General features: G+C 48.9%; 1 protein-coding gene across 1 annotated transcript in view; it reads left to right on the top strand.

Moving 5' to 3' along the window:
* The first annotated feature begins 4459 nt into the window (after nucleotides 1-4459).
* The window catches only part of SELPLG (selectin P ligand), an 8312-nt gene continuing 3058 nt past the window's right edge, over nucleotides 4460-9713 (top strand). Inside the window, exon 1 of the mRNA XM_003789986.3 lies at nucleotides 4460-4569. The gene's annotated coding sequence lies outside the window, so the exon portion shown is untranslated. The remainder of the gene's footprint in view (nucleotides 4570-9713) is intronic.

The following is a 9713-nucleotide window of genomic DNA, read 5'->3' as shown; positions in this document are numbered from 1 at the left end:
CCAATTCTGCCTCTGTTTTTTTTTTTTGTTTGTTTATTGCTTGCTTTTTTGAGATAGAGTCTCACTGTGTCACCCTCAGTAGAGTGCCATAGTGTCACAGCTCACAGCAACCTCCAACTCTTGGGCTTAAGCGATTCTCTTGCCTCAGCCTCCCAAGTAGCTGGGACCATAGGCGCCTGCCACATGCCCGGTTATTTTTTGGTTGTAGTTGTCATTGCTGTTTGGCAGGCCTGGGTTGATTTTGAACCTGCCAGCTCTTATGTATGTGGCTGGCACCCTGCCCTCTGAGCTATAGGCACCAAGCCTAGACCTATGTTTTTGACTTAGTCATGTTCAATAGACCTAGTTGGTGGTAGCTTTTGACTGGATGACTAATTCATAAGCCCTGTGAGAGCAGGGATGGTGTCTTTTCCATCAGTGGTTCACCCCAGAGGTGCTGGCACTTCTTGGGGCTCAAATATATACGTGCTGTACCGAGAATGCCAGTGTCACAGCCTGGAACTGCTCCGTTCATTTATATACTGTGGGCTGCTTTCTTACTACAACAAGGGAGCTGAATAGTGGTGATGGATCCCCAAAGCTGAAAAGATTTTCTAATCTGGTCTTTTCCAGAAAAGGTTCCCTGATCCCTAGTCTAGGTAGAGTTGCTCTTTGGGCATTTAGTCTATGTCTGAACAGCTTCCTAAACGCTTCTATAAAATCTTCCACAGAGATGAAGCTGAGGAACATTTGGAGAAGTGACAGGACTGACCCCACTGCTGTGGCCTAGGGACACTGGGTACCATGGTTGGTAGTCCTGAGAAACACCGAGTGGGGGCGTGAGGAGCTGTGCCACACAGACCCCAGAGAAAGGGAGATAGACAAAAACCACGTAATTCCAGCCATCTTGAAATCCAAGGTGTCTATAAAAATCCTTGTCCAATTTGAAATTTGTTTCCTGATTTTAAAGCTAATATAGACATCATTATATACATATTCCATTAATTTCTCTCTCTTTTTCTTTTTTTTTTTTTGGAGGCAGCATCTCACTCTGTTGCCCAGGCTAGAGTGCTATGGTATGAGCCTACCTCATAGCAACCTCAAACTCCTGGGTAAGTGATCCTTCTGCCTCAGCCTCCCAAGAAGCAGGGACTATAGGTGTCTGACACTACTTCTGGATAATTTTCCTATTTTTAGTGGTGACGAGGGTCTCACTCTTGCTCAGGCTGGTCTCCCAACTCCTGAGCTCAAGCAATCCACCCTTTTTGGCCTTCCAGAGTCCTAGGATTATAGGTGTGAGCCACTGTGCCTGGCCCATTATATACATTTTCTAAATAAAAATATAGAAAAAGAAAACATATACAAAAGGAAAGGGCTATCCACACTAACTTGGAGATAGACCTCGTGAGTATTTCTTTAGTTTCTCCTCTGAGCACCTAAACACAGTTGAAATGATGCTGCGTGCACAGTTCTATTTCCCACTCTTCCCACTTAACAGATTGTGAGTGCGTTGGAAGTATTCAACATAAATTTGACTTTCATGCCTCCATCAATCATATTCCATCAAGGGGCCAGTTTCCATAATTTGGGACTTCTATGTTTTCCCCACTATTTGTCTGACAGTAAATATTATTGCTTTAATCCTGGAAGGCAATTTGGAGTGTTTTTCTGGGCTTCATTCCTAGAAGCAGAAATCTGCTTACTTTGAATTCTTGAATCTCACAGGTGTCAGGTGCAGGGAGGTGTGGCTTTGTGATCTTCAAAAATGACAGGAACCAGGATCTCTAGCAGTCTTTGCTCCCCTGGAGGCTGCTCACAGCCCTGAAATAACTTCCTGCTAAGGTCCCCCCATCCCTTACATATTGGGCTTGCTGGAGGGTTGATGCTCACTATTCAGCCTGCTGGGGGTTAAGGTAAGAGCTTCGTCCTGTCCTGCATTTGAGCCCTGGCTCCGCTACTCTACGTGACCTTGAGTGAGGCATGTCCTCCCTCTGAGACTCAGTTTCCTGCTCTGAGGATTATTTGAGGTGATAAAATGCAAAATGTAGCAGACTGTGTAGTGTAAAGCTGAGGCTCACTGAGGTTCAGGAAAGTTATGTGTTTTTATTACAAAGCTTTGCAGGTGAGGCAGCCATTCAACTCTGCTGTTGCACAGTGAAAGTAGCATTGAGGATATGTGTGGACCAGTGAGCACAGCTGTGTCCCAATAAAACTTTATTTGTGCCAGGCACAGAGGTTCATGCCTGTAATCCTAGCACTCTGGGAGGCCGAGGAGTATGGATTGCTTGAGCTCAGGAGTTCGAGACTGGCCTGAGCAAGAGCAAGATTCCATCTCTACTAAAAATAGAAAACATTAGTCAGGAGTTGTGGCAGACACCTATAGTCCCAGCTACTAGGGAGGCTGAGGCAGGAGGATCAGTTGAGCCCAAGAGTCTGAGGTTGCTGTGAACTACTGAACTTTGGAAACTGAACTTTGAATTTCACATAACTTTCATATATCACAGAACATTTTTCAACCATTTAAAAATGTAAAAATAGGGCAATGCCTGTGGCTCAAGGAGTAGGGTGCTGGCCCCATATACTGGGGGTGGTGGGTTTGAGCCCAGCCCCAGCCAAAACTGCAAAAAATAAATAAATAAATAAATAAATAAAAATAAAAATGTAAAAATCGGCTGAGCTTGGTGGTCACACCTGTAATCCTAGCACTCAGGAAGGTCAAGGTGGGTAGACTGCTTGAGCTCAGGAGTTGGAGACCAGCCTGAGCAAGAGTGAGGCCCTATCTCTAACAAAAATAGAAAAATCAGTTGGGCACCTGTAGTCCCAGCTACTTGAGAGGCTGAGGTGAGAAGATTGCTCAAGTGAGCTACAATGACACCACTCTACTCTGCCCAGGGCGACATAGTGAGACTCTGTTTCAAGAAATTAATAATAAAGTAAGTAAAAAATCATTCTTAGCTCAAAACTGCACAAAACCTGGTGGCAGGCAGGCTTTTTCAGGCAGCTTGTCAACCTCATCCTTTGCTAATGGCAGGGTGGCCTCCACCCCTGACTTGGGTTTGCTCAGAGTTTCTCAACCCCCGTTCCTGAGGTGAAGAGTGGGAAGCTTGGGATATAAGTGTCTCGGTTCCCTTTTGGGGGCCTCGGTTTCCCTGTCTGTACAGGAGGGTGAGGTTTTGGCCCCCTCCAGCTATGGCTTTATAAGGTGCTTGAGCTTCTGTCTTGGCAACACGCTCTGGGTCTCTGGTATGCACGTATGTATGCATGTGTGAATGAATGACAGGTCTCACTCTGTTGCCTAGGCTAGAGTACAGTGGCCCCATCATAGTTCACTGCAATCTCAAACTCCTGGGCTCAAGCAATCCTCCTGCCTCAGTCTCTAGGTAGCTGAGACTACAGGGGTGGGCTCATCACCGTGCCTGGTCCTCACCACCGTGTCTGGTCCTGGTTTTCATTTTAAAGCAACCTGTGTGCAAGGCAGGGTGTGAACTTCTCTCTGTATGTCCTTAGCTCCTGTGTTGTGCAAAGCCACAGGGCAGACCCTGGGAGACAGCTTTGCTGAAATGTTCTGGGCATCCTCAGGCCTCCCAGCCTTTGCCTATATGCTGTGCCCTCTCCTGGGATACCCCCAGCTTACCTCCCCTTGTCATCTCAAGTGCCACTTCTCCTTAGAAGATCCTCCCAGCCATCTCCTGCCCCCACCCAGGGCGGGACAGGGGCTCCTCCCTTGCTCACCCCAGGGTGACACTCACCACGCTGTGTCATGTCTGTTATCTCATTTCCCTGTGAGACTTTGCATCAGATGGAGCTGCGGGTGGGCCAGAGTCCAGAGGGCTTGCCTTTGGATCTCAGGGCACCCACCCTGGGGCACCAGAGTGGACTAAATGAGCAAATCAGGACGGAGAAATAAGCTGGTCTTGCCCTTGTGGAATCTGTGATCTGGCTCCCCAGAGAGGTTCTCGATTGCAGCAAAAGGATGGCTGTGCATCTAGAGATAATGTTTAAATCTGGAAAAAAGAAATGTGTCCCATTTGCAAAGCCCCCCAAAGGTCTGTGCTTTCTATTTTCTGCTCCCCCACCCCCAACCCCCCTCTTGAGCAAGAAGTAAGAGCCATCCTCCTTCTCCTCCGGTCACTCCCTTCCTTCCCGGGTGGGGTCCACTCTCACTCCCCCGCTCTCTGTTACCGCTGGAGTAATGCTGTGGCCCTTCTTAGCTTGGGCCCCACCCCCCAACCAACGGGCTCCTCTCTGGAAAGTTCCCACTTGGTTCTTGGTGTTCACAGTTACGGAAATCTAAGAGCCATGTTAGGCCCAGCAGGGCCCCATCTCACCGCTCAGCCCATCTTGATCAACGGTGTCACCAAAGCTGTCACAAACAAGGGGGTGTGGGCTGTCACGTGGCCCTGCCTGAGTAACCACACTCTCGCTTCCTTCTTCCACACACGGCTGTTAGGGGTTGGTGGGGTCCAGGACCACAGCCGGGGGTGCCCGGCAGCGCCCAGCAGGCAGCGTGGGCTGGAGCCTCGTCACTGAAGCACAGAAGCCACTTCTTCTGGGCCCACGAGGCAGCTGTCCCATGCTCTGCTGAGCACGGTAAGTGCTGGCTTGTGAAACTGCAGGGAGTGACTAGAGGTCCCAAGGGACCAGTGGGCCCAGGGAAGGACTGCCTGGCCCCCCCTGAGCTGCAGCCCCTTGTGGGGGAGGGTGGACACACCAAGGCTCTGTGGGCTCAGGACCGAGGTTCTCCTGGAGTCTGTGGCCTTATGCTGGTGTCTCTTCCAGATCTCACCTCTTTTAGCTTCTAAGCTGCCCTCCCTGTCAGGTTTGCCTGCAGGTTGGGAAACATTCTGAGTTGGAAAATGAGAGAAACCACGGGTGGCAAATAGGCCCAGTGAGGTGAAGGGATTTGCTGAGGGGAAAGCTGAGATTAGGTCTGGAAGATTCTAGAAAGGAAGAGGAGTGCAGGATGTATCTTTAAGCCACAATGTAAACTACTTTTGTTTCAAAGATGCATTCTTTCTACTTTGTATAAGATTGAAAAAAAATGATATATCTCTGTGGCAAATTATTAAAATATTAGAATTGGGATATTATTGTTAGCAAAAAAAGAAAATAACTAGAACCTTATTAATTTGTATTTGGGATATTTGGGGGTTATTTATTCCGTTCTAGGGGAATGTTAGGGGCCCGAGGCGAAAGTCACTGCTCCTTACAAACACAGACACTCACAGCCTGGAGACAAAGATCCAGGCTTCTGTGCCTTGCATTTCTCTTCCTCTTTCCTGGCCTCTTGTTTTCTTCCCTTTCCTGTCTCTGACTTCAAGCCCTCCAGGGACCAGGCCTCTCAGTGGGCAGGGGCTCGGGAGGTAGCCCTCAGACCCCAGGGTGGCTTCCTCTGGGGGTTCCCGGGGAGGCCGCACCCTGTGTGGCAATGCCTCCCTCACTAGGCCTGGCCAGCAGCCAGGGGAGTTAAAACTCAGAGAGAGGAAGGGGCTGGGCTGCCAGGCCCAGAGCAGGAGAGTCATCTGTGAACCCTGAAGGGTGGGCAGTGCCCTTTTTGGAGGTGAGGAAACTGAGCTCTCAAGGGAGAAGCAGCCTGGCATATTGTCGGCACTTAGTAGGTAAGGTTTACAAAGTGGAGGAGGCCGAGGCTGTGGACAGCACCCAGGGCTTACAATGGATACAGGATACAGGTTTCCAGGGCCCTGCCCTCTGCCCTCTCTGACTAAGGAGAACAGAGATGCATAAAGCCCTGCCCCAGAGTTGGGGATTTTTTCAAGACATGGCAATAGTTAACAGGGATTCCCCTCCTCTAAATGAGACTAATGACAACAGCTTGCATTTACTGAGCACTTTCTGTGTGTTCAGCGTTCTACCTGGACCATCTTACTTCAAGCCCCATGGGAACAGGTGCTACTATCGTCTTGGTATTCCAGACATGGTGCCCAGGGGTCAGAGGGGCAATTTGGTTGACTGAGGTCACACAGCTTGTAAGAGACAGAGCTGGGATTGATCTGCTTTGATGTGACTCCCAAGTCAGACAGGACTGTCCCGTCCACCAGGACCTAGACCTGTAGTGGGGTCTGGGAACACTTGTACCTCAGTTGGACCTACTTGTTAATCTGGAGCCTTCCCCTCTTTCAGTGGCTGCTTAGCTCACACCCTGAGATGCTCAGTGTTTTGGATTCTAAGATTCCAAAATTTTGCCTGCTGAGACTCCTGGATTTCCAGATTGCAGATGGGTGGTTCTGAGCTTCTTGGAATCCCATGGCTATCTTTCCTAAGTAGCTGAGGGAGGCTCCACGGCAGTCTCTGGGGCTGGGGTGGGGCCCCTGGCAGCCTGTTGCCCCACATGCTTGGGTGGGGCCCAGGATCGTGGCAACCTGGCTTTAGCATGAAAGACAGGAAACAGCAGTCTCTGTCCTACTCTGTCAGACAAGTGTCAAGACAAATAGGATGTGGCCACTTTGTGCCCCTCCCTCAGAGCCCTGCCCTGGTCCCTACTCCTGTGGTATGTGATTGTTTTTCTGCCTTCTGAGGAGAGGAGAGGTGGTGGGGGATGCTGGAAAGTGATCCTACTGTTCTGAGCCTTGCTTCCCTAATCTGTAGCAGGGGGAAAGATGGAAGAGGTCACCCATATGGTGATAGAATGAATTAATTCATTTACATTTCATTATAGTACATTTGTTTCAGCCAGTATTAGAGAGTTACTATCCCACCTGCCATATGCGCACAGAGCGTGAACTCTGCTCCTCTGCTTTCTCCTGGTGTGGCCTTAACTGAGACACAGCATCTCGTAAACCAGCGTTTGTCAACCTTTTTTATCACATGGCACACTTATGTTAATTTTAAAAAAGAGTACAAAAAAGAATATACTTACTGTGCTTTGAACTTCCTTCAAAAATAATTTAATTAATGGTCTTTACAAATTTTTGTGGCACCCCTAAGATCCTCTCACAGCACACCCGTTGAAAATCACTGTCTGAGAGCCTTAAGTTTTCTTCCTGTCAAATGGGCTAATGCCTGCTCAGCCTTGGCCTGGCTCCATGCCCTCTTCCTCTTGAAACCCATAGAATGACAGGAGACCAGGCTGGAGTGTCTAGCCCCCCACCCCTGTTTGCCTGGGACAGAGGGGCTTCTGGGGACCAGGGACTTTCAGTTCCAACACTGGGAACATTCCAGACAATCCAGTCACTTTGGACCAGCACAGAAGGGGAGATTGGTGCTATGCTGGTGTACCACATCTTATCTCATCGGAAGAGGAGCTTTCTGGGTTCTCAGAGGCCCCTGGGGGAGGTCACCAGCTCCATGCCCTTCCTGAGCCTGAGGCCTCCTCTTCCTCTGCTCCTCTGTCTGCAGCCCCAAAGAGGATCTGCCAGATAAAATAACCCTGGCTGGGAGCCATGTCTAGGAGCTTCCATGCAGCATCTCATTCAATTCCCAAGACCATCTTTGAAGCTATATCACCCATTTCACAGATGAGGAAACTGAGGCTTACAGAGAGTGAAGTAACCTGCTCAAGGTCACATACTTGCTAAATGGAGATGAACGTGGGATGCAGGATCATGCTCTGTCCTTCACCCCTACTCCCACTCACTGTCTCTGCCTGCAGGGGACTGTTAGGATGCATGTTGGGGAGGGCACTGCTGACAGTGAGAGCCCACCTTAAGAACGTGGCCCTGCCCCTTCTCCGTGTTATTCTTCCAGCTTCTGGGCTGCAGAAAGCCCTAACTCACCAGGCTGCCTCCCCCAACCCCGTCCCAGGAGCTGGTGGGCCAGGCTTTGTGTTTTTGCCCCCTTCCTCTCTGCTTCCAGGAAGTGGCTGAGGGCTCTGCCTTCCAGGAACTGAGAACTGCCCAAGGGGTGTGTGTGTGTGCAAGTGTTTTCATAATCATGAAATATGTCTCTGAGCTGGTGGCTTCTTCCTAAAGTCCCCCACCCCCAGGAAAGAGGGACCAAGGTTGGACCATATATTATTCCCCCAAGTGGGCACTCTACTCTGAATGCAAAGAAACTCTGCCATCTTGGCAGATTGGGAGGCAAAGGTGTGTGCGTGCGTATGCGTGCCACATTTATTAAGCACCTACTATAAGCCTGGAACTTTTGAATCCATCATCTTATAGCATTCTCTCAGTAGCTCTATGGGATAGGTATTGGTTTTTATCCCCATTTTACAGATGGAAAAACTGAAGCTCTGGGAGAAAGGGTCGGTCTCAAGGGGACCCGAACATCCTTTTTTCTGACTGCACAGTCTGTGCTTTCAAGACTATGATCTGCATGGCACTTGGAAAATATTGGCTGGCTTTTCAGCCATAAAGCCTTCCTGAATACTCAGTGGGTTTGAATCTGATTTTGGCCTCTCATCTGCTATGTGTTGTTGGGCAAGTCACTTCACATCTCTGACTCTCAGTCTCCTGCTCCATAAAACAAGGATAATTGTAAGGGCCAGATGTGCCTGGAGCAAATATCATTAAGGTTGGTTTAAGAAATTATTTTAAGATGTGATCAGATTTGCATTTTAGAAACCAACATAATTCTAATTAACATGTAAAAGAGGCTATATTGAGCCTAGAAGCAGAGGGCCCCCTGAGTAAGTTATAGTCATCCAGGGAATAACAGACAACCACTCTTTCCTCCAAATCATATGAATGAAATACAAAAGAAGATGCTGGAAATTGCCCAGGGGCTGTTATTAAATGCCCACTTTGCCACAGACACTGTCCTAGGGGTTGTATGCTGCAGAAGGGTGTTATGCCCAGGAAGCCCGGGGTCAGTGCCTGAATCCTGCCCCAGAGCATAGCTGTTCCTTACTGCAGGATTTTTAATCCTATAAACACCAGCCAGTGCCAGGGGGAGTATAAGGAGAGAGGGAAATAAGACACAAGTGTTCACAATGCCACAAAGAAAAGATCAATGAAATGGCCCCAAATGAGAGATACTGTCCTTTCTGGCTACCTTTTAGGGAGGACAGTGGTGGTCCTACCCACAGGGAAATGCAATAAGCTCCCTGAGGGCAGCACTGTGCTGAAAAGATTTTTCTTCTGGCCAGAGTGCAGTCAATGGCTCTGGGCTCCTATGGACTTATGGGACAGTTTGATTGGAAGTAGCCCAATCAAAGGTGCTATGAGAGTCTGAGAGTCTGAGAGTCTGGTGTGTGCAGTGCCAAGGGCTTCACATGCATCCCTTCATTTAACCCTCACATAGCCTACAAGGTAGGTACTGTCATCCCCATTGTGCAAGCAAGGACACCACCAAAGGGAATGGGACCAAACTGGGACACTAGAGAAAGAATGAGATAAACTGAGGGGTGAGAGCCCAGATAGGGAAAGGGTGAGGGGCCCATGGACAGAATCAGACTCCAAGCCCATGGACAGAATCAGATTCCAAGAAACCTCAAAGTTCCAATCAGCAGCTTTATGCCGTAGGCTTATGGTTTCCAAACTCTTCTGCTCATGGCCCTCATCAATGGGCAACTGACCTACTTATGAATTGTGTAAAGGGACTACTGTACTCCTTATAAATATATGCAAAAATAGAAATTAAGGGTGGCACCTATGGCTAAAAGGAGTAGGATGCCAGCCCCATATACTGGAGGTGGCGAGTTCAAACCCAGCCCCAGCCAAAAACTGAAAAAAAAAAAGAAAGAAATTAAGAAGGTGTGACATAAAGAGTTAATATAGGCTTGGCGCCTGTGGCTCAAGTGGCTAAGGTGCCAGCCACATACACCTAAGGTGGCG

This window comes from Otolemur garnettii, unplaced genomic scaffold, assembly GCF_000181295.1.
Source record: "Otolemur garnettii isolate 467f Iridium unplaced genomic scaffold, OtoGar3 scaffold00038, whole genome shotgun sequence".
NCBI lineage: Eukaryota > Metazoa > Chordata > Mammalia > Primates > Galagidae > Otolemur > Otolemur garnettii.
Note: the sequence above shows the minus strand (reverse complement) of the source record. Positions and strands in the feature narration are given on the sequence as shown.